Source organism: Hylobates moloch, unplaced genomic scaffold (genome assembly GCF_009828535.3).
Source record: "Hylobates moloch isolate HMO894 unplaced genomic scaffold, HMol_V3 SCAFFOLD_14, whole genome shotgun sequence".
Taxonomy (NCBI): domain Eukaryota; kingdom Metazoa; phylum Chordata; class Mammalia; order Primates; family Hylobatidae; genus Hylobates; species Hylobates moloch.
This window is the reverse complement of record NW_026652289.1, coordinates 36,496,811-36,522,934: the sequence shown is the minus strand read 5'-3', so window position 1 is coordinate 36,522,934 and position 26,124 is coordinate 36,496,811. Positions and strand designations below refer to the sequence as shown.

Below are 26,124 nucleotides of genomic sequence, written 5' to 3'. Positions count from 1 at the left end.
TTAGAATAAAAACTATAAATATCTAGATGTTTGTGAGTTTGTACCTGAATAATGGAACACAGTTCCTACTTTGCAACCATAGAACTTGGCCTTGTGCACACAAATTCAATCCGTTTTTCATCAAGGGACAAAACAATGGAAGAGCTGGTATCTATCACTTGCTGAGAAAGACAAAGCTGAGAACAAAGAGTTAATATTTACCTGTCAAGAAAGCCAACATTTTAGGACAGTGAGCTATTATCTTGGCATAGATCTAAAACTGAAAAAAAAAAATACAGAAGTAGAGTGAATTATAGACCTCAGGTTTTCTTGGATTTACCTGGTTTTGAGGAAGAGGGACTATAAAAGGTGAAGTGTATCCTGGAGTTGGACTGTCTAGAGAAGAATTTTGTGTGAATGGGCAATTGTGTAAAAACTAAAATTTTACATTTATAAATTCAAAAGATATAAATTATTTTCATTTAAAACACAGGATGCTAGGAAATTTCCTTTTGTACGACGTATGGCTGCTTGAACTGTCTTTACTTGCACAAGATGGCCTTTAATAATCTTCCATGGTAGTCAATGAAAAAATTCTTCCTATGTTGCCAATTTACTGAGCATAAATTACGAGGAACCTTATATGGAATAAATTATGTTCTTAAGCCTTCTCAGATGTGAAGCCAATAGAGATTTTAAAGCAGAAAACAAAATGCAAAACGTAGCTCGAAGGGGCATTGGTGTGTATTTGGAACCCTCTCTGGAGCTGTTTCCTCTCCAGCCCTGTGAGGGGATTACAGGGCCACATTCCAACCTGAGGCTTTCTTAGCCACATGTGGCTCTTCAAAAACCTGCATGCGGTTTTCTTCTTAGATTTAAATACAGTGACAAGGAATATTGCAACATTGATGTGGCAGCGGGCCCAAGAAAAAAACTGAAGAACTCCTCTTGAGTCACAGACAGGACAAATAGGGAAAGTATCACTGACCCCAGATGTGCCCTTACCTGACTTGGGAGCCTTCGTTGAGAAGCCGACACTACCATACCCTTTTGTACAACCATTGTAAGTGCAATTCATGGGTACTCATAAACGCGAGGTAAGTTTAATTGATTTGTGGCTTTCCACATTGCTGAAGATGAAGTGGTTCTTTGGCTGTTGAAAGGTGAGAGGGACTTGATTTCAATACAGAGATGAGATGCTGCATTCTCTAAACTGACAGATGGAAATTCTGCCTCAGAATTCATTATTTGATGTGAAGGACAATGATGACAATTTAAATCTGTGAAACAGTTCAGCAGGTCAAAATATAGTCAGACCATTAAAAGTTAAATGAATTTGGATGTTAAAATTCATTGGGAAATACATTTATATGGCAGTTTCTAGGTTCCCTGATAATCATTTTGATGGCCTTTTCTGTATTGTCTTGAGTTTCCTCCATTCTGTCTGCACTACTGAGGTTTGCAAACTTGCTGGAATTTTGTGTCTATGCAATACCTTGACATAGGAATGGAAAATAGAATCCCTTATCAAAAGATAACAAAGATCTCCATGACAGATGGAAGCTTTCTTGGTCTTCTGTGGAGAGGTTGAGAAAGGAGAGGAAGATCAACCCCACCCCTGACCCATGTCTAATTATCTGCTTTCTCATCCTAAGTATACGGCTATATATTGTCTATTAATGGAAAATTAGGTTACAATTATAATTGGTTAAGATATTTAAAAGTATATGAATAAAATTTAACAGTTTCCCCTTCTAATCAACCTCCCCTCCATAGTTTTTTTTAATAATTAATTTTTGGAGACAGTCTCACTGTGTCACCCAGGCTGGAGTGCAGTGGTGCAATCATAGCTCACTTCAACCTGGAAGTCCTGGGCTCAAGAGATCCTCCCAAGTAGCTAGGACTACAGGCCTATGCCACTGTGCCCAACTAACTTTTTTTTTATTATACTTTAAGTTCTAGGGTACATGTGCACAATGTGCAGGTTTGTTACATATGTGTACATGTGCCATGTTGGTGTACTGCACCCATTAACTCGTCATTTACATTAGGTATATCTCCTAATGCTATCCCATGTGTGATGCTCCCCATCTTGTGTCCAAGTGTTATCATTGTTCAATTCCTACCTATGAGTGAGAACATGCAGTGTTTGGTTTTCTGCCTTTGAGATAGTTTGCTCAGAATGATGGTTTCCAGCTTCATCCATGTCCCTACAAAGGACATGAACTCATCATTTTTTATGGCTGCATAGTATTCCATGGTGTGTATGTGCCACATTTTCTTAATCCAGTCTATCATTGATGGACATTTGGGTTGGTTCCAAGTCTTTGCTATTGTGAATAGTGCCACAATAAACATATGTGTGCATGTGTCTTTATAGGAGCATGATTTATAATCCTTTGGGTATATACCCAGTAATGGGATGGCTGGGTCAAATGGTATTTCTAGTTCTAGATCCTTGAGGAATCGCCACACTGTCTTCCACAATGGTTGAACTAGTTTACAGTCCCACCAACAGTGTAAAAGTGTTCCTATTTCTCCGCATCCTCTCCAGCACCTGTTGTTTCCTGACTTTTTAATGATCACCATTCTAACTGGCGTGAGATGGTATCTCATTGTGGCTTTGATTTGCGTTTCTCTGATGGCCAGTGATGATGAGCACTTTTTCATGTGTCTGTTGGCTACATAAATGTCTTCTTTTGAGAAGTGTCTGTTCATATACTTCACCCACTTTTTGGTGGGGCTTGATTTTTTTCTTGTAAATTTGTTTAAATTCTTTGTAGATTCTGGATATTAGCCTTTTGTCAGATGGGTAGATTGCAAAAATTTTCTCCCATTCTGTAGGTTGCCTGTTCACTCTGATGGTAGTTTCTTTTGCTGTGCAGAAGCTCTTTAGTTTAATTAGATCCCATTTGTCAGTTTTGGCTTTTGTTGCCATTGCTTTTGGTGTTTTAGTCATGAAGTCCTTGCCCATGCCTATGTCCTGAATGGTATTGCCTAGGTTTTCTTCTAGGGTTTTTATGGTTTTAGGTCTAACATGTAAGTCTTTAATCCATCTTGAATTAATTTTTGTATAAGGTATAAGGAAGGGATCCGGTATCGGCTTTCTCCATATGGCTAGCCAGTTTTCCCAGCACCATTTATTAAATAGGGAATCCTTTCCCCATTTCTTGTTTTTGTCAGGTTTGTCAAAGATCAGATGGTTGTAGATGTGTGGTATTATTTCTGAGGGCTCTGTTTTGTTCCACTGGTCTATATTTCTGTTTTGGTACCAGTACCATGCTGTTTTGGTTACTGTAGCCTTGTATAGTTTGAAGTCAGGTAGCGTGATGCCTCCAGCTTTGTTCTTTTGGCTTAGGATTATCTTGGCAATGCAGTGTGCCCAACTAATTTTTAAATTTATTTTATTTTTTTTTCTGAGATGGAGTTTCGCTCTTGTTGCCCAGGCTGGAGTGGAATGGTGCGATCTCGGCTCACTGCAACCTCCACCTCCTGGGTTCCAGCAATTCTCCTGTCTCAGCCTCCCAAGTAGCTGGGATTACAGGCATGCTCCACCACGCCTGGCTAATTTTGTATTTTTAATAGAGATGGGGTTTCTCCATGTTGGTCAGGCTGGTCTTGAACTCCCGATCTCAGGTGATTCGCCCGCCTCAGCCTCCCGAGGTGCTGGTATCACAGTCACGAGCCACTGCGCCCAGCCATTTTTAAATTTTTAAGAGATGAGGTCTTACTACGTTGCCCGAGTTGGTCTCAAACTGTTGGCGTCAAGTAATCCTCCTGCCTATGCCTCCCAAAGTGCTGGGATTACAGGCATGAGCCACTGGGCCTGGCTTCCTCTTGGTAGTTTTAAAATTGTATCCACTAATTCCCTGATTCTCCCGACTCCAAGAGGTGGAGCCTAACTCCCGAAAGTGACATTGTACAACTTTGGAGGCTAGGTAATAAAAAGCTGGATAGTAAAAAATCCATTCTGGCTCTGGCGTGGGTGTATGCTCTTTCTCTTTCTTCCTCTCTTGGATCATTGGCTCTGGGAAGCCTTACAGAACAGCCCACATGGTGAGAAACAGAAGTCTCTGCCAATTACCACAAGGAACAGAGGCCTGCCAACTGTGAGAGTGAGCTTGGAACCAGGTCTTTCTACCGCAGTCAACTCTTGAGATGACCTCTGCTCCACCCAGCAGCTTGAATTCAACCTCCGAAGAGACCCTGAACTGAAAACACCCAGCTATGTCACTTTCAGATTTCTGACCCTCAGAAACTGGGAGAAAATAAATGTTTGTTGTTTTAACTTGCCAAACTTTCGGTTAATTTTTTACATAGCAATGGACAACTAGTACAACCCCATGAGTGAAATTAGTACAGTGTCTGGTATTGACTAGAAAAGGCACTTAATAAATATTTGTGGAAGGCATAAATTAAAATGAATAAATAAAAGATTTTATTTATGTCCTTCTACACCTTTCTCATTTGTATAGCCTCTTTGAAAGTAGCTTAACAGAAGAGTGTTTCTGAGAGAGGATCTCTTTAATTATTAAACATTCAATCATTCAACAAATATTTATTACTGCTACTATTTGTCAATGAGCCACTTTCTTCAACTATGAAATACTTGTAAGCCCAATTAAGTATCTGCCAAGCTTTCATAAAAATATATTAATTGAATCTCTCCCCGAAAGACTCTCTGCTATAGAGGTTAAAACCCAGTTGTTGGGTTAGTTAGATAAAGATGACCAAGAAAGGTGAAGGGTTAGTGAAAGGAGAGAAGTTATTTTAATACTGACATACTTAAAGTAATCATTGGTGAGAATGAGACCCATCACTGAACTAATAAGGAATAATAAGGATGGGTGTAAATAATGCAAGGCATTCAATAGTTACTGGGAACAATTTGGGGGAAATGTAGCTTACTCATAGTCTGTGCATTGTGAAGTGTGGCCAAAGCTGGTTTGGGGGTCAGGTGATCTGGGTTAGAATCCTACCGCTGCCATTACAAACTGTGAGAATTTATAGAACTCACTGAATCCTTTTGACCTTATTTTCTTCATCTATAAATCGAGCAAGTAACACTATGATTTAGAGTTTTTTGGGTTTTTTTGAGACAGGGTCTTGCTCTGTCCCACCCAGGCTGGAGTGCAGTGGTGCGATCATGACTCACTGCAGCCTTGAGACTTCCTGGGCTCAAGTGATTGCCCCGCCTCAGTCTCCTGGGTGACTAGGACTAGAGGCACACCCACCATGACTGACTAGTTGTAGGGATTTTAAATTACACAAAGCATGCAAAAGGTTTAGCTTATTGCCTGGCATATAGTAGGTACTGGAAAAATTGTTAGCTCAAAAAAAAAAAAAGAAAAAAAGTCTGGGCACAGTGGCTCACGACTGTAATCTCAGCACTTTGGGAGGCCAGGGTGGGAGTATTGCTTGAGTTCAGGAGTTTGAGAGCAGCCTGAGACACATGGCAAAATCCTGTCTCTATAAAAAACACAAAAAACTAGCCAGGCATGGTTGCACATGCCTGTAGTCCCAGCTACTCAGGGGCTGGGGTGGGAGAATTACTTGAGCCTGGAAGGTCAAGACTGCAGTGAACTGTGATCCTGCCACTGCACTCCAGTCTGGGTAACAGAGTGAGACCCTATCTTGAAAAAAAAAAAAAGTTAGCTACTTTTTTTTTTTTTTTGAGATGGAGTCTCACTCTGTCACCCAGGCTGGAGTGCAATGGTGTGATCTCGGCTCACTGCAATCTCTGCCTCCCGGGTTGAAGCAATTCTACTGCCTCAGCCTCCCAAGTAGCTGGGATTACAGGCACGTGCCACCGCACCCAGCTAATTTTGTATTTTTAGTAGAGTCAGGGTTTCACCACGTTGGCCAGGCTGGGCTCGGAGGTTTTCAAGTCTCCTACATTGTTAGAACACTTTCTGGCTTACGTGCACCTCCCTCCTTTTACCTAGACATCAGTATGGCGGAATCGTCTGAAAATCTAGAGTCAGGAGGAATGACTGGAGTATTGTTGGCCTTCTCGGCTGCTCTAGGAGGAGCTTGGTGAGATGGGATAAAGGCAACATGAAGACAGTGGCAGTCTCTGTGCTGCGCCCTCACATTCCACATGGTCTTCCATCCCACAGTGTTTCTGCTTGTTGGTTGGTCTCTCTTAAGAGACCATTTGGAGGCTCCTCTTGCACCAAAGTGACCTTAATTGTGGTTCCTGCATGTCTCTAACCTATACTTCTGAGAGGTGAGGTACAGGGGCCATTGCAGAACTAGCTCAACTAAAACATTTCAGGGCCATTTAGTAAAAGAGTCAAGAAATGTTTTCTTGTTCACTAGTTGGCTGCTTCACCTTAACTTGACCATGGTTGAAACTGTGAGCCTCTCTGCATTTCCCTTCTTTCTGTTTATCTTACTAACCCTTCTCACTTTGCCAATTTCTTCCTCTGCTTTCACCCACCCCCTCCTCCCTCCCTCCCTCCCTCCCTTCCTTCCTTCCTTTCTCTCTCTCTTTCTTTCTTCCTTCCTTCCTTTTTTTCGGGGTTTCAATCTGTCACCCAGGCCTGAGGGCAGTGGTGTGATTATGGCTCATTATAGCCACAACCTCCTAGGCTCAAGCAATCCTCCTGCCTCAACCTCCTAAGTAGCTGGAGCCACAGGCATGTGCCACGAAACCCAACTAATTTTTAAAAAAATTATTTGTAGAGATGAGGTCACCCTGGGCTTCCCAGGCTGGTCTTGAGCTCCAGGGCTCCAGCGATCCTCCTACCTTAGCCAGTTTTGTTCATTTTTTTTCCCTTCCTATCTCCTCTGTCCATCTGTAACTCATGGTGAGGTAGGAGCTAAGAAAACAAGAGGGACTGGAACCATTTTGGTTCCTTTCTTTTCTTCTTTTTTCTTACTCATGTCACATACTTCCATAGCAGAGGCACTTTGGAATTTGCCAGGCAAATGAGCTTGTTTCAGATGAATCCATTTATATTTGAGTAGAGGTCTAGGGCTTATTTGGGCTCAATAAAATCAAGTAAGTCTTTGGATAAAGTGGACAAATTATCCTTTTTGTTTGGCTTGCTCTTTGGCTACAAACACATCATTATTCTTATTCTCATCTGTTTGACATTTCCTTGAATGGGTATTCTTATCTTTTGGCAAAAACAAACACACAAACAAACAACAAACAAACAAACAAAATACCTCAAAAAGCATGAATACGTGAAATTTATTTTACATCAGACAGTTTCAACATACTCCTTGGTAAAGAGGGTAAAGATATGATGAGCACAGTTAGGAATATGATGTTATTTGCTAGATTTATTAAAGTGTGCTTATTATTTAAGTCCTTCGGATGACATCTGCAAATAAATGACTAATGCATTAAATACAATGTCTATATTAAACCTACATTTACATTCTGCACATTTTTGTATTAGCACACGTGTCTTTCACATTTGACATCTATTTTCTGATACTTAGTAACATAGAGTACATCTTTTAATTCATTTTTTAAAGTCCTGATGGGAAGAATTAGAAGACATATTTAACCAGATCTTGTAGAATGTCCTCCTTTTCTCACAGTGGTAGACAAACTCCATGGTGCCTCTCCTTACAGTCATCTCTCATGTAACTTATTTAAAAAATATCCTAGCAGATCTGTGAGGTTTGCAGCTTCTTTTTGCTCTAAATTCATTCTTTAAGTATAGAAAACATATATGTATAGAATTGCAGTATATGAAAATTGAGAGAAAATATAGAAATTACCTGTATTAGTTAGGATAAGCCAGATTATGCTGCTGTAACAACTTAGCACTAAAATATTTATAGTTTAAAAAACAATTTCTCAGGCTCATTTCTCAGTCACATTACATATCAATTGCATGTTGACATGGTGATTCTATTTCACATACCCACTAAAGGGCCCAAGATGATAGAGGCAATGCTATCAATAACTGGACCAAATCAAATTAGTGGTATACTTTGTGACCACAGCAGGGGAAGAGAGCACTGGAATACCTCTCATGGGCAATGAAATACCCAGAAATAACACATGTCTCTTCTGCTTATATCCTGTTGGCCAGAACTAGTCACCTGGCTGAGCATAACTAGAATGGGGTATGAAAAGTATAGTCTTCTGTGTGCCTGGAAGGAAGAGGAGAGCCAGACATCGGTGAGCATTCTTGATGGCCACCACATTACATAATTTAATCCTTTTATTATGTAGATAAACAAAACTGAGGGCTAGAGAAAGCTGGTACACTAGGTCACAAAGGAAGCTAGTGGCAGAGCTAGCACTAGAACCCAGTTCTCTTGGTAACAGGTAATGTTTTCTTGTTGTTGTTGTATAGTAGTTACTCTTTTCTATGTAGGAGCTGATGGCACAGACATGTTGCAGAGCTATAGATAAATCATTAAACACGAATAGAAAATATTACCTTGGTTGGAGGCAGTGGCTCGTGCCTGTAATCCCAGCACTTTGGGAGGCTGAAGTGGGAGGATCACTGGAATCCAGGAGTTGGAGACCAGCCTGGGCAACATAGTGAGACCCCATCTCTATAAAAAATAAAAAATATTAGCCAGGCATGGTAGTGCATGCCTCTAGTCCCAGCTACTCAGGAAGCTGAGGCAGGAGGATCACTCAGGCTGAGGGGTTTGAGGCTGCAGTGAGCCTGAGTGATTATGCCACTGCACTCCAGCCTGAGTGACAGAGTGAAACCCTGTCTCAAAACTAAACTGAACTAAACTAAACTAAACTAAACTAAACTAAACTAAACTAAACTAAACTAAAATAAAATAATTAAGCAGTGCTGCATGCTGCAGGGTTAGACAAGTAGACTAATGCAGCAAATAGAGTTCTGAAATAGATCCACGAATCCATGGTCAGTTAATTTTCCTTTTCTTTTTTTTCCTTTTTTTTTGGTGGGGAACGGGGTCTCCCTGTGTCACCCAGGCTGGAATGCAGTGGTGCAATCTTGGCTCACTGCAACTTCTGCCTCCCGGGTTCAAACAATTCTCCTGCCTCTGCCTCCAGAGTAGCTGGGACTACAGGCACCTGCCACCACGTCCAGCTAATTTTTGTATTTTTAGTAGAGACAAGGTTTCACCATGTTGGCCAGGATGGTCTCAATCTCCTGACCTCGTGATCTGCCTGCCTTGGCCTCCCAGAGTGCTGGGTTTAGAGGCGTGAGCTACTGAGCCCAGCCTGGTCAGTTAATTTTCACCAAGTACACAAGATGGTTCAATGAATTTTGTGTGTGTGTGCCGTATATGGTCTGGAGCAACTGACTAGCCAAGTAAAAATTGTGGGACCTATATTTCACATAAAGAAACAATAATTTCAACTGACCGTAGATCTAAAGTAAAAGCAAAAATTGTACATTCTAGAAGTAAAAAAGAGACTATCTTTAAGAACATAGGGTAGGTAAAGTTTTTTCAGGCAGAACATAAAGACAGTTTTAAAAAGATAAAAATTAAATATAAAAATATAAATTATACCTTATTAAAGTAGAAAGTCCTCAGCATCAAAAAACGTTGTTAAGTAAATGAATAGGGTTGGTTTTTCTCCATTTTTAAGAACTGGAGGAGGAGGTGGGAGGATCACTTGAGCCTCGGAGGTTGAGGCTGCAGTGAGTTGTGATTGTGCCACCGCACTACCGCCTGGGTGACAGACAGAGATCCGGTCTAAAAAAAATAAAAAATAAATAAAAATAAAAAAGTAGAAGAAGAATGACCTCACGGTGATTTCCAGGCCATATCCTCTAATGCCGTGATGAGGGAAATTTTCTCTCTTATTCAGACAAATGTGAAACTTTGACATTTACTGTTACTAGTAACAATATCGTGCATGTACTCAGAACCTTAAACTTCTCAAAGCATTTTCAAATGTCTTTTCTCTCTTGCTTCACCATAATTTATCTGAGGTAAGCAGGTTCACTGTCACTGACTTAATTTTATAGATACCCACGGCAATGACACAATGTGCTCAAGCTCACAAAACCAGCTAATAGTGACATTAGGATTAGAATCCAAAGCTTTGCACAACATGAAAAACAATGAAATCATGTCCTTTGCAGCAACATGGACGCAGCTGGAGGCATTTATCCTAAGTGAATTAATGCCAGAACAGAAAACCAATCACTGAATATTCTCACTTATAAGTGGGAGCTAAACATTGGGTGCTCATGGACATAAAGATGGCAACATTAGACACTGGGGGCTACTAGAAGGGGGAGGCAGAGAAGGAGACAAGGGTTGAAAAACTAACTGTTGGGTACTATGCTCAGTATCTAGGTAATGGGATCATTCATACCCCAAGCCACAGCATTATGCAATATACCCATGTAACAAAGCTGCACATGTGCCCCCTGAATCTAAAATAGAAGTTGGTATTATAAAAAAATAAATCCAGAGCTTTGATATGTAAGACCAATGCTAGAGCATAAGCCAATCGTTTCCTTCCCTTTTCCTAGGATTGTAGATTTCTTCTTGGTGTGAACGAAAATAGTTGGATGACTTTTTTCAATCACCAACAGCTCTTCAGTAGCAGGGTAAGGAGCATAATTTGGCCCTTAATCTAGAATACTTTTTCTAGATTCTTCCCCTTTTTAAAAATCTTAAAGCCTTTACTTTGATTTTTTTTTTTTTTTTTTTGAGACGGAGTCTCGCTCTGTCGCCCAGGCTGGAGTGCAGTGGCGCAATCTCGGCTCACTGCAAGCTCCGCCTCCCGGGTTCACGCCATTCTCCTGCCTCAGCCTCTCCGAGTAGCTGGGACTACAGGTGCCCGCCACCACGCCCGGCTAATTTTCTTTTTTTTGTATTTTTAGTAGAGACGGGGTTTCACCGTGGTCTCGATCTCCTGACCTCGTTATCCGCCCGCCTTGGCCTCCCAAAGTGCTGGGATTACAAGCGTGAGCCACCACGCCCGGCCAAAGCCTTTACTTTGAGATACTCTTTCATCCATCCCTTCACCCATGTACCAGTGAAAAAATGCATACTTGGCATATGTGAGGTCAAACTTGTGGTCCAGGTGAGCCCAGGCCTCAGCAATGGTAATGGTGCTGCTCAGCATGCACACAGCTCTCTGTACCTTGGCCAGGTCTCCACCGGGTACCACACTGGGAGGCTGATAACTGATGCCAACCTTGAAGCCAGTGGGACACCAATCCACCAAGTGGATGCTGTGGTTCGTCCTGAGGGTGACAATGCCAGCATTGACATATCTGGGAACATCTGGTACATCAGGCAGCAAGTACATGTATTTACCATGTACTTAATAGTACAACATCATGGTACAACAGGCAGCAAGCCATGTATTTATCATGGTAAGACTCAGATTTTGCCATCAGATTGACTGGCTCAAAGCAAGCATTGGTGATCTTTGCTCTAGTAAGCTGTTCATGGTAGGCTTTCTCAGCAGAGATATTGGGGGCCTACATGAGCAGAGGGAAGTGAATGTGGGGACAGGGTACCAGATTGATCTGAGGTTCCGTCAGATCAATATTCAGGGCTCCATCAAATCTGAAGGAAGCAGTGATGGAAGGCACAATCTGGCTAATAAAGCAGTTAAGGTGAGTGTAGGTTGGGTGCTCAATATTGAAATTTCTATGGCAGATGTCATAGATGGCCTCATTGTCTACCATGAAGCACAATCAGAGTGCTCTAGGGTGGTATGAGTGGTGAGGATGAAGTTGTAGGGCTCAGCTACAGCTGTGGAAACCTGGGGTGTGGTGGGATTGAGTAATGGAGAGTTCCAGCTTGGACTTCTTGCCATAATCAACAGAAAGAAGTTGTTATATTACATGTGCTCTGTGTATAAAATACTCAACATACTGAGATGATCAGGAACAGAGAAGGAAGTGAAACAAAAGGAGAAAATCCAGCTGTACATATTTTCTTTCTATTTCTACTCCCTATCCCTTAGAAGCTATCGGGGTCCTGACAGACTGTAAATGTAACAACTGTGAATTTTGCACAACTGATAAATTATTTTAGATTAGTGAGATTGCCTTCAGTTGCAAGTAATAGAACCTCACTAGAGACTGGCCTAATTTAAAAAAGAATGTATTAGCATATATAATGGAAAAGATCAGGGAAAGAGCTAAGTATGCAAATACAATAGGAAACTATTTTTCATCTCTTGGCTCTGCTTTTCTTTGTGTTGGCTTCATTCTGTGGTAGATTCTCTTCAAATGTCAGCGCAGATGGCTACTAACATTTCAGATTATATCTTACTAGTTTAGCCTCTTTCTCGATAGTTGCATTAAACATTTCAGAGTTGATATCCATAGGTCTTGATTGGATAACATATCCAGGCTTGAAAAAATTTACCATCATTCTGATTGGCTGGGCTTAGGTCACCTGCCAACTGCTGGAAACGATCGGTGGAGTTAGCACCACTTAAACCTTAAGGAAGGACCAAAAAAGGAGAAAGGGAATGGTATCCTAAAGGAAAATCAAAGTGCTATATAAACAGGGAATGTATGCTGGACAGAGAAAAATTACAGATATCTGTTCTAGTACTCAACTACATGCTTCAGTACTCAACAAATGCAGGAGGGAACATAAATTATTATAGCCAAGGGTGACTTGACTTGACTTAACTGAAAGCAAAGAGGGTTATGATGCTAAGGACGGGTGGAAAAATCTGATAGATGAAATGTTTTCAAGTTACCTTCTCTTTAACACTACATTTCCGCAGAGCTTTGCACATGTAGCAGGATTAGATAACATCTTTTGCGGCATTTTTACAGAAAAATATATTGGTGGAGAGAAGTTATGTAGGCTATAAAACAAAATTTTAAAAACTTGTCAGTGATCAATGTTCTCCAAATAAATAAATATTTGGATATTTATTAATATATGGATGCAAAGATGCTGGTCTGTTCTTTAGATAAGATTATTTTTTAACTCCCGGGAAATCCCTGTGATTCACCTTTGCTTAATCTGCAAGCAGTGTTGATTCCAAGCACAACTATGTTTAGAATGGGAACACTGTCTTTGTGTCCTATTTTTCTACAGGTGGCAATTACTGTTTCCTCAAGCCTGGAGTGTATGGTTATGGGACAGCCACTTCCTCCTTCAAATCACATCCATTAATCTGTGTGGGCAAAGTCCATCACTATCATCTATTAATCATATTTGGCTTGGGTGAAACAGATTTTCAACTGTCACAAGTAAAATACTCCCAACAGACTATGCTTTTTTTATTCTTTCTTTCTTTTTTTTTTTTTGGCAGACAGGGTCTTGCTTCTGTCATCCAGGTTGGAGTGCAATGGCGCAATCATGGCTCACTACATTTTTGACTTCCATTGCTCCTCCTACCTTGGCTTCCCAACTAGCTGGGACTACATGCATGTGCCACCATGCCTAGTGAATCTTTTGTATTTTTAGTAGAGACAGGGTTTTGCCATGTTGTCCAGTCTGGCCTCAAAGTCCTGGGCTCAAGAGATCTGTTCTCCTCCCCAAGTGCTGGGATTACAGGTATGAACCACTGTGCCTGGCCCAGACTATGCTTTTAAATAAAATTTATCAACTGATATTTGTATAACACGTTCCTGTTTCCTAACTTCCGGCACGTAAACCATCTCACTTATTATCACAGAAGCTTTGGAAGGCAGGTAGGGCAGATTATATTATTATTCTCATATCATAGGTGATGAAATAGAGATCCAGAGAGATGAGGTGAACTGCTCAAGCTGATATGAGCAATAATTAATGTGAGTCTTCAGATTCCAGACCTCAGGTCTTTCTCAAGGTGCCTGAGTTTGGGTGAGGGTGGCAGTGTTGGCTAGAAGTGAGTGGGAAAAACTCTGGAATCCAGGTTTGAAGCCTGGTTCTGCTGATTGCTGGTTGTGTGACCTCAGGCAGATTTCTTAATCAAAAACCTCAAATTACTCATCTATATTGTTAAATCATTCTTTGCCTCATAGGATTCTTGTGATGATTAAATGAAGTAACACATGAATGGCACTTGGCAGGACCTCTTAGATCTCTCCTGCTTGAATATATCAGTTATGTTATTGTTGTTGTATATGTCCAAATCCAGATTCAACCTGCATTCACAAAGAGAAATGAAGAACTGAATCATTCGTCTGTACTGTGCAAAGCTTCTGCCTATATTAAACACATCTTTCAAGCATGGGTAGGAGGCAAGGGTGAATTGCCCCAATCAGTTGTTTACCTTGCTAAGCTTGCCTTCTAATAGTTTTTCTCCCCATTCTGATTGTCCACCACAAAGCCAAGTATATGTTATATATGTTCCAAAGATTGTAAGAGTATTTGGTATATTCTGAGAGAAATGTAAACTCTACAATTTGATTAAATAATGAAGTATATAGCCATGTTAAAAACAGTGAAACAAAAACACCCATCTGAGTCTTTCTTCTTAGACTAAATAAGCTCCAGTGAAAGCATTTCTCCTATTTTACTTGTTTTGAACTTTCCACAGTTTTAGTGCATTATGAATTTTTCCCAGTGTTAGTTTTATTAGAGATGAACCAATGATTTCTATATACCTCCAACACTGGTTCTTCTGTAATGTTGGCTTTGAATACAGTAATGGTCGAAACATCAATTTCATTTGGGTAGACCCTGGTGATTTTGTAGAGTAAAGGCAAATGAAAATAGCGTGTTCTGGGAAGGTGCAGCCTTTCCTGTTGAACTTGGTTGAGTCTTTCATTCATTCAGGACCATTGAACAGCCTGTCAGAATTGAAACTCAGTGAAAGAGCAAGACCTAATCCCTACCAAGTGAGCTTGCACTCTCATGGTGGATACAGAAAAGTAAACAGGCAATGAAGGATGGTGATGGAAGTATAGGGAGAATGGGAGCACATGCATGAGGAGCACCGAACTCAGATTGTGGGAACTCTTCTCAGAGATGGTGACATCTAAGCAGAGGGCTGACCAATGACTGTGGATTAGCAAGTCAGAGTTTGCTGGGAGGAGGGAAGAGGCAACTATTTCAGGCCCAAAGAGAAGATGCAAGGGCTGTGAGGATGGAGTGAACTTGGCTGGTTTATGGTGTGCAGAATTCTAGGAGAAACCTGGCAGGAGAGGGGCATAAGGAGTTAGGGCCAAAATAGGGAAAGAATATAACAGTGAAAACTTCTCGCATGCCTACTCCCCAGTCCATGAAAGTAGAAGTGACCCCACTGTTCCTCTGTCTCCCAGTGGAAAGATAAGTTTCCTTAGCACTGGGCTTTCTGGGGACTAAATGAAAGCAACAATGACTCAGCACTTCACAACGTGCCAGGCACAATTCTAGTTATTTTATAGTGATTTAAACTTCTCACAATCCTATGATTTAGGCAATATTGTTCTGCCCATTTTACAGCTGAGGATATTGAGACAAGGGGAGGTAAATGACTTCCACAGGGAAACCCAACTGATGAGAGGCAGAGCCAGGACTGGATCCCAGGTGGTCTGGCTCCAGAGAGTCCCCCTCCACAAAAAAGGCTGTAGCGGTTAGGTGTCCTGTGAGCAGATTCAGGAATGACCTACAGAGCTTTCAGCACAGTGCCATGGCAACCATAGAGCACTCCCCTGACATTTGCATGAAAAGAGCAACTCTTCCGTCTCTTTTCTGTGGGGTGGGGAGGGTGGTGGAAGGCAATGGTGGAGCAGTCAGGACAATGTTTCACTAAAACATGCTTATCAAAATAAGCATGTCTTTAAGCTACAAATTATAACAGCTATTGCAAATTGTGGTGGTTTACCATGGAAGAGATTTCAGACTCTCCTTATCTTTACTTTTGCTTTCTCTTTAACATGGGTAATGAAATCAGACAGTCCATTAAAGTCTGTAACGCTTCCTGATTCTCAAGAAGTGAAACGAAACATTTTCTTTTCCTTTGCAGCACTGCTACACTTTATTCAAATTCAAAGACTGCTTTTTACCATGACTTAGTCAGCATTTTATTTTGTTGTGTCATTTTTAAAGCAAAATTTCTCTTTTTAGAAGACTATGTGACATGCTTCTGCTCCCAAATGAAAATGCGGGCTCCAACCATACCTGACATGGCTTTTTGGTTTCTCTTTCAGAAGTTCATGGATTCGAATGCCAAAGATACAATATTGGTTTTGATGCACTTGTAGTAGCGTAAAGTGAAGTCCTGGCGACCTTATCCTATTTTCATAAAAGAAAAAGAAGTTAAAGAAATGGGGAAGATAATAGCTAAAACACAACAACAAAAAAGCTGAATTCAAACTGTGATGACCTTATCAAAGGACTTTCCTACTGACATTCAACATAACATCAAAATTAACATCACCTTGCCAATATTTGTAGTTTAGTCCCAACTTTTCAACTACACTCTGCTCTCTTTTGGGGAAAAGAAAGTTATGCATGCTAGCTGTTTTCAAGTTTGGCAGATGCACTTTGAAAATGCTTGTTGGAGAGTGAGATTAAAAACAAAAACACTGTGTAATATTTCTATTACCAGGAACAAAATTGCTTCTATGAAAAAATATTTGAGGAACATCTTTAATTTGTTGCTGGAATTGATTTTTTTGTGTGTGTTTGTTGCTTAATTCTCTGTTCTGGTCAAAAAGCTGTCAAGTTGGATCAGGCCATTTGATCCTATCCTATTTCCAGTCTTCTTCTAGGACCTGTGAGCACGGGCAAACACTTTTTAATTATCCTGATCAAGTGTGGGGACATCCTTTTGCTGACCCCACTTGTAATCAACTGTGATCTCCTAGAAGCAGGCGAATTGATTGCTTCTGTCCTCCCCAACTAGCCAGAAGAGTAGGTCATACATTATCCTGGCCCTTTGAAAAATCCAACTCAGTGATTGATTTTATGGCTGCCGGTGGCAGCAAATTCCTCAGCATGAATTCTACCAAGTGAAGAAGTATTTCCTATAACTTGCTTTAAATTTCCTTAGCATTAACTTCTCTGAGTGGCCCAGTCTCTTATGGGACAATGTAATAAGGATCTATCGGTTTTACTGCCTAGTACATATCTTTAATGCCTAAGTAAATCTGTCTTATTTTTCAGCCCAGGCTTAGTAACTCTGACTTTTGAAATCTCCTGTCATGATCAAATCTACACTGCACTTTATTTCTTGCCCTGCCCTGGAATTCAGCCATTCCTGCACTACATTTCCTAAGGTGAAGAAGTGAAAGATGAAGACGCCAATCCAAGTGAACATGTATTATTCTGTTCTATAATGCTATTGTATTGTATTCCTTCTTTTTTAAAATTCTCGATTTCTCTTCACAAAAGAGGGAAATTCATCCAAAGCAACGGAAAGTTTCCTTGAAAGATTTTTATCTAGTCACACTTACATACAGTGTAATGTCCCCCTCTTACAGCATTGTACAGTTTGGGATTTGTTTTTAATCCCGTGGAAAATGTCCTAACAGGGCTTTGGTGTATCTTTGTTCCAATTTCTACATTGCATGGGGAGGAAGAGAAGCTTTCTTTTTATTAAATGAAATACACCTCTACTTTATTAAATAACTAGACACCTCAACCATTAGTTGCTAATGAAACAAAAATCTAAATGAAACATCTAACTATCCAAATACTACGTTTTCTCCACATTTGCCCCAAAATGAGCCTCAGCTCCCTGCACCTCCAAATATTTCTAGTGTTTTCATTTTATTAGTTTTGCAATGTCACTGTCCAGATAGAATTATTTGATGATTTAAAACAACTTTCGTAAGATTTTCAAGCCCTAAATTAAAAAATCATATTTCAATAAAACAGATCTTGTCATTTATTTATTGGGATGTGTGTGAGAGGGACCTGCTGCTTCACACTCGTCCAGTACATTGGCTTTGAAATATACTTGAGTTTGTGGAGGCAGGGTGTAGAATGACAAAAACAAACAAAAACCCCACAATACAGACCAAATTGGGGTATACACAGACAGATTGGTTTTAATTTTATTTTAATTTTGGAGTTTCTGTGAGAAGAAGAATGAGGAGAGAGAAAAAAGGGGAAGAACGAGAGATCGCATATTTAGGTATGACCAATTGGGAATGGCTCTGCAGTGATCTTTTCTTTTATTTATTTTTTGTTTTTTTGTTCTTTTTGAGGCACAGTCTCTCTCTGACACCCAAGCTGGAGGGCAGTGGCATGATCCTGGCTCACTGCAACCTCTACCTCCCGGGTTCAAGCGATTCTCTTGCCTCAGCCTCCCAAGTAGCTGGGACTACAGGTGCATGCCACCATGCCCACCTATTTATTTATTTATTTATTTATTTATTTATTTATTTATTTATTTATTTATATTTTTAGTAAAGATATGGTTTGGCCATGATGGCTGGGCTGGTCTCAAACTCCTGATCTCAGGTAATCCACCTGCCTTGGCCTCCCAAAGTGCTGGGATTACAGGCTTGAGCCACCACTGCGCCCCACTCTGATCTCTTTTTCTGCCCTTCCTCTCTACCTTCTTCCTTCCCTTCCTTCCTCTTTTCCTGCATTCCTCCTTCCCTCCCTCTCTTCCTTCTTTTTTTCACTGTCATCAAAGGTTATTGAGCCCCTCCCAGGTGTAAATATTGTGCTAGGCACCAGGGTACAGTGAAAAGATAGACATGATCCCTGAACTTGCAGAGCAGAACCAGGCAGCCTTAAAAAGCATGTGTATTAGGAGTCATCCAGGAGGAGCCATAGATGCATGGACAAGGAGCACGTGTGGCTGTGAGGGTTTCCTGTGGGAAATGATGCTAAAGCCAGTGTGTGAAAGATGGGTGGAAGTGGCCAGGGGAAGGAATTAGGGGAAGATAAAGAAATCATCCTCACACCAGAAGGTGCTCATCACAGAGGAGCTGAAGGAAGTCCCGCAGGGCTGATGGGCGGGGCTCCAGGTGGAGAGTTCTCCAGCAAGACTATCCAGGCTTGGAGTACTGGTCATTACTCTGAAAACAAAACTAATGCCAGAACTCAGAAACCTAGTTGGGGGAGAGAGGGTGTTCTTTTTCCTAAATCTAGTGAAGATTAGGTACAGTTGGAATCATTATAATAAAATTGTCTGACACAGCTACAGAACTCCAAAGAGGAGAAAGTTAGAAATTCAAGAATATACTAAATGTCTGCATCCCTGTCCCCTCTCCCTAAATGAGGACGTGAACATGTGACATGGGCATTCCAGTGGGATGAGCTGAGTGCTACTGGGGTTGTGAATTGGCAAAGAGGCTGACCAGGTGCAGAGAGATTTGTCTTTTCGGGCTCTCCTCTCAGCATTAGGGACATACAACTTAGGGATAACATAGAAAACACTTTTTCAGGTACTTGATACTTTAAATTTTAATTTTAATTAAAATAACTCTTTTTAGAGACAGGGTCTTACTCTGTCACCCAGGCTGGAGTGCAGTGACACAATCATAGCTCACTGCAGCCTTAAACTCCTGGGCTCAAGTGATCCTCCGTGTTAGCCTCCCAAGTAGCCTGGACTATGGGCATGCACCACCACACCCAGCTAATTTTTTTTTTTTTTTTTTCAGGTAGGGGTTGCCCAGGCTGACCTCACACTCCTGTCCTCAAGCTGTCCTCCCGTTTTGGCCTCACAAAGTGCTGGGATTACAAGCGTGAGCCACTGCGCCTGGCCTTAATACTTTTAAACTTTCTCTCGCTTTCTCACTTGGTAGCCAAAGCCATAAAAGTCATAAAAATTAAGCAATTTGAGATTTCCCACCCAAGGGAAGGGTCACTCTGTTGACAACGAGAGGAAATTAAAGGTTGGGGTCATGTTCTCTTTGCCCATCCTTCTATTAGTGCAGAAAGATAATTGCATGGCTCTGATTGCATGGAGAGATAAAAGCCCAATCCCCCTCCACTCTTCCTTCACCACATCTCCAGGACTGACAGCAGACCAAGGGACATTTGGCTTCAAGTGGGGAAGAAAATTTGCTGGAAAAGGCCTCCTCAGAGCTGGGCATAGCTCTGTCTGATGGAGGCCTGACTTGCTTCTAAAAAGAGTGTGGTCTGGACCCGTCGCCTTTTCCCAAATCATTCTAAATCTTGCTGAATCAGTTGAATTTCAAGTCTAATCAACTATCTGCTTATCTCTCTTAGTTGAGTCTTCGATGTCTTTTTCTGTTTGGGCTAACAAAGTGAAATGGTTAGAAGGATGATCAAACATACAGATTCTCTTTTGCAAAGGTGGGGATATATTGTGAGGCTTAGCTGAGGGAGTCAGCGTAGGCTCCTCAGCCATCATCCAGTTTCTGACTGTAGCACTTTTTTTTTTTTTTTTGTAGAATTTCACTCTTGTTGCCCAGGCTGGAATGCAATGGCGCAATCTCAGCTCACTGCAACCTCCACCTCCCAGGTTCAAGTGAGCCTCCTGCCTCAGCCTCCCAAGTAGCTGGAATTACAGGCATGTGCCACCATGCCTGGCTAATTTTTTGTATTTAGTAGAGATGGGTTTTCACCATGTTGGTCAGGCTGGTCTCAGGGTCAGGATGATATGTGTGAATTCAGATTCAAAGAGGCCCATCTTTTATTTTGAAGTGAACTTTACATAACAGCAAGTTGAACTGGGCAGCAACGCTTGTGGAATCACCCTGGGCGGGTAATGCGCTTATCAGGCCTGGACAGCACCATATTCCCCTGTAGCCCTACATATTCCCCAGAATCCCTTTTGGAGTCTTTTGCAGAGAAAGTCCTCAAAACTGAATTAAGTGGCTGATGCAGCACAGCTGAGGGCATCTAAGATGCCAGAATACCCAGCCCCAGGGTCCATGTCTGAACCTTGCCTCTAATCCCTTTCCTATTTCCGGTTTCAGATAGAAAAACATTCCATAACAGGGGTAATGGTTCAGAATAGCAATGATGACAGCAATAATGTAATAATGACCTAGACCGAGCACTCACTATGCATTAGACTATGCTAAGCATTATTATTGTATGTAATCCTTACAGAATCTGGAGGCAATATTATGTTCCTATTTCACATTTCTTATTTCTATTTCACGACAAGGAAACTGAGCCTTAGGGAAGAACTTTCACAAGGTTAGTGAAAGGTGAATCCAGACCCCACGTTGAGTTAGTCTGATTCTGGAGACTGTGTCGTTAGTCATTACCCAGACTCACAAGCCTGAACCTTAAGGCACAGAAGGTTCTAGAAACGAAGAGAAATTTTTCTGGGCTGGATTACACTCAAAGCAAATTTAGGGTGAGAGGCCTGTCCTTGGGATTGATTATTTTCTCGTTTCCTTTGTTCTTCCTTTCCTTTGTCTCACAACTCTCTATTGAATTGTGCCAAGAATTATGACGGACACCTGAGTGGGGTAAGGAGGCTAAACAAGAAAGACTCTACTCATTCAGCTCTCCTGCCCTCTTTCCGTTCTTCTTCCCACGGGACTAATGATCTGAACAATCCTAAAACCTGGCTGTAGTCATGTCTTTGGGGGATGCCTGCAGACCGCTGTCTCCTACAGTTCAACTTTTCAAGCCTACTTTGTAATTCCTAGGCAGAATTCTGAGCTCTTCGGTCATCTTTTAGTTTTGCGTTTATTCAAAATATTTTGATCCAAATATGCCCTTGGTGCCACGCTTTATTAATGCAGATATAACTCATATTAGTGTCTGTTTTGGAGCCACTTGCCCTGCATAAGTTATTGGGTTTCACTGTTTATCTTAGTTAAAAAAAAAAATTCCATATGCTCTGACCCCCTGACACCTAAGCCCTGCCTGTGCAGTTAAAACAGGAAAACTAGTTATTTGATATCATGAAGGCAATTCAGCTGGTAGACAAACTCAAATGTTTCCATTTCCAATGGAGTGTCTGCATTGTAGGGAACCATAGATTATTAATCAGGGATGCTCTGGAGAAAAATTGTTTCTTTCGTTTACTTGTTAATTTCCAAAATGAACCCAATACAAAGATGATCCAGCCATGGTGCATTTATTTTTCATTGTTAGCATCTATCATTATGTCGTTGCATAAGAACCACTCAAATAAATTGTTTTAAAATCACATGGATGGCTTTATGTCCTTTCTCCCACCTGCCTGCAGAGTTGCCTGAAAAAAGAAAAACACGAGCGTCAGCCAGGCCATTGGGGTGAGGAGGCTGTTCACTGTGTGGGGGTGCCAGGCTAGCCTTGGTGTCTGGGGTCAGGCTTTGGCAGACCACCAGAGACAGGGCAGCTCACAGTCCGGGACTGATCCTAGGGGGTCCTGAGCCAGCAAGTCACTAATGGGAACCAGGGTTGAGAGTGGAGTGCGAAATTTATACCGCGGACCCAAACCTCCGAGGAGGAAGCAATTTCACTTAAGGACATTTTCTTCCTAGTCTTAATTTTCCTTTATTTTAACTGCTACACATTTGTTTCTCACCAGACTCCTCAGTGTGTCTAGTTGTTCTGTCATAGGAGCTCCTGAATGCACCGTCGCATGAATTTCTCTCTAAAGAACGCACTGGCTGTTTTGGGAGAAAAAACGCTGGTTTATGTCTTATGATATAAAAATGGCTAACATTTACTGAGCACTTATTTGTACCAAGTGTTGCACTAAGGTGTGCATGGAATATTTCAGGTAATTCTCAGAACCTACTGTCTGGGTGCTATTACCAAGCCTAATTACTGTTGAGAAAACAAAAGCATGAAAAAGGTAAGCAATTTGCCTGAGGTCGCAGACCAAGGAAATCGCAAAGCTCTCCTGTAGCCCGATAGAGTTCATGACCCTCACAGTGACCCCCGTGTTCCTCTAGATGGAGGCAGCGCTTGCCTTGGTGTCCATCTGGAGCTATCGGCAGGGTCTGCATCTCCATCTCTGCTAAGTACCTATTGTGCTAACGTGTACTTGCAAACCACCGAAAGGGGAATTGGGGTGGAAGGCAAAACTAAACATACTCTTACGATATGATCTAGCAATCACACTTCTGGGTATTTACTCAAATGAGTTGAAAATTTATGTCCACAGACAAACCTGCACATGATTGTTTATAGCAGCTTTATTCATAATTGCCAAATCTTAGAAGCAACCAAGGTGTCCTTTAATAGGTAAATAGATAAACAAACTGTGATACATCCAGACAATGGAATATTATTCATCAATAAAAAGAGATGAGCTTTTGCACAGCTTAGGCATAATAATAATAGTAAGGCACGTTGCTAAGTAAAATAAGCCTATATGAAAATGCTACATACTGGATGATACCAGCTCTGACAGTCTTGAAAAGGCAAAACTATAGGGACAGTAAAACAAACAAACAAACAAACAAAAACCCAGTGGTTTCCAGGGGTTTTAGGGAAGGGAGGGTTGAGTAGGCAGGCAGGACACAGAGGACTTTTTGCTCTCTCTCTCTCTCTTTAATTTTTTTGAGATGGAGTCTCACTCTGTCACCCAGGCTGGAGGGCAGTGGTGCGATCTTGGCTCACTGCAACCTCCACCTCCTGGGTTCAAGCAATTTTTCTGCCTCAGCCTCCCGAGTAGCTGGGACTACAGGTGCACACCACTATACCTGGCTAATTTTTGTATTTTTAGTAGAGCCAAAGTTTCACCATGTTGACCAGGCTGGTCTCGAACTCCTGACCTCAAGTGATCCTTCCCCTTTGGCCTCCCGAAGTGCAGGGATTACAGGTGTGAGCCACCACGTCCGGCCCACAGATGATTTTTAAAGCAGTAGAGCTATTTTCTATGATACTGTAATGATAGATATATGTCACTATACCTTTGTCAAAATCCACAGAATATACAACACCAAGAAGTGAACCCTAATGTAAACTATGAACCTTCATTAATATTAATGTATCAATATTGGCTTATCAGTTGTAACAAATGAACACTAATGGAAAATGTTAATAATAAGAGAAACTGATGAAGAAATATATATTGCTGTGCTTTCCATTCGATTTTTCTATAAACCTAAAACTCCTTACCAAAAAAAGTCTATTGATTTTTTAAAAGGGACATTGATGAACTTGAGTAAGAGGGGCTGGGAGATAGAACTGGAAGAATATTTTCACCCCTTTCTACTTTTTGCATGGTTCTATTACCTTTTCAAAAAGAAGTTAATTTTTAAAAAGCTATTTCGGTGTTTCTATTAATATTTGGTATTCAAAATAAATTAGGCTGGGAGAGGTGGCTCACAGCTGTGAGCTGAGGCAAGAGGATCACTTGAGCCTATGAGTTCAAGACTAGCCTGGGCAACATAGGGAGACACTGTCTCTATACAAAATTTTGAGAACTTAACTGGGTATGGTGGCATCCACCTGTAGTCCCAGCTATTTTGGAGGCTGAAGCAGGAGGATCCGCTGGAGCCCAGAAGACTGAGCCTGCAGTGAGCTGTGATCTTGCCACTGCACTCCGGCCTGGGTAACAGCAACACCCTGTCTCCAAAAATGAAACTAAAAGCAAAATAAATTAAAATGTAAAGCCAAGGAAAGAATCTCAGCTTTGGGTATGATCCTGACAATATGGCCTCGTGTTTGACCCATTTTTAATGATGAAATTATGATCTCTTATTCTTGACACATTAGAAGCACCAGACCCAGGAGTGACCCCTTTGGTGAGAAAGTGGTGGGGGGATCTACTTGATGAGACTTGGGGTCCCTAGGCCTTCATGCTGCCTGCTCCTGCCCTTCCCAGATCCACACACTTTTTTTGCTTTTTTTTTTTAGAATCTCACTCTGTCACCCAGGCTGGAGTACAGTGGCACAATCTTGGCTCACCGCAACTTCTGCTTCCTGGGTTCAAGTGATTCTCCTGCGTCAGGCTCCCAAGTAGGTGGGATTACAGTTGTGCACTACGACACCTGGCTAATGTTTTGTTGTATTTTTAGTAGAGACAGAGTCTCGCCATGTTGACCAGGCTGGTCTCGAACTCCTGACCTCAGGTGATCTGCCCACCTCGGCCTCCCAAAGTGCTGGGATTACAGGCATGAGCCACCACACCAGGCCAGCTCCACACACTTTTTTTCACTCCTCGGAGACTTTACAGAGAGCTTACTCTAGTGGTCCACTTTGAGGCTGCTGAGGTGAGGTAGTGTATGAGAGAGAGAGAAAAAAAAGGCAAAGAAAAAGAAAAGAACAAAGAAAGCGGCAGGAAGGAACAAAGGATGAAAGGAAGAGGAGGAGGGAGGGAGAGAGGGAGAATATAATTTTGATGGGCAAATCAGGAAGTTGGTGTGGTCTCCCATTAAAGTCGTGGATTTGGCAAGTGATTCCAGAAAAAGAAAGAAGGGTACCTTCATATTTTCTAGCAAACAATGAGGTTGGAATTTTTCCTGATTCTTCTCTACTGCAAACCGTGGAAGGAGCACTAAACCAAAAAGAGGACTCGCTTATATATGCCACCATTTCCTGCATCCCCTCCACCAGGCCTGGGAGACACCATTAATCACACAATGCATCCATCTGTGTGCCTGTCATTTGAGCTGCTCCCTACGGCCAGAAAAACAGACAACAGGCACATGCCAAACACTTGGCTGTACGGGTTGTCAGTGATAACTGGTAGAGAAGTTACTTCTCTTTGCCTACCTTTTAATCTTCACCAAATCCAATTTACTCTTAGAGAAATGCGGCAACTATGTTTAGAGAAAATGGATCAAACCCAATTCCATTTGGCTTTCTTGCTGAACTGAAGACATTAGAGGTTTTAAACATCACTGAGCAGTGTTGATACAAGTCACACACACACACATCCACACACACACCCAAATCTGATACAACTGCGGGCTTTCTGAACAACCCGTTTTTCTATCTCATCAGTTGAGGAATCCTTGGTTTTAAATACAGAATAAGTCAGGACGAGAATCTTATTTAGCTGTGTTACACATAAACAGCTTTAGAATGGAAACTTTCCTTTCCTTTTCTCCCCAGAGGGAGATTATATTCATGAACTCTGATATACAAAGGGATTTCTGAAGCTATGGAATATTATTTTCAACATGAAATTGTATTTGGGATATATGGACCCCCCCAAAGGCTTCAATAAAATTTTGTTATTGGCTCAATGTAGAGTTCTCAAAGAGCCAAAGCTGATGGCTCTTTTCCAGGCAGAGAAAGCTTTCAGAGAAGTGCCTGATTCTTCCTGCAGGGGCTGAAGGCTACTGGCTTCAGGGTGCCTTTGGGTTCCCTTAAGAAAAGTCTTTAGGCCGGGCGCGGTGGCTCACACTTGTAATCCCAGCACTTTGGGAGGCCGAGGCGGGCGGATCACGAGGTCAGGAGATCAAGACCACGGTGAAACCCCGTCTCTACTAAAAATACAAAAAAAAA

At 41.5% G+C, this 26,124-nt stretch overlaps 1 pseudogene; it reads right to left on the bottom strand.

Moving 5' to 3' along the window:
• Positions 1–1,053: 1,053 nt before the first annotated feature.
• LOC116481548 (tubulin alpha-8 chain-like) lies at positions 1,054–22,676 on the bottom strand (annotated as a pseudogene).
• Between the last annotated feature and the right edge of the window lie 3,448 nt (positions 22,677–26,124).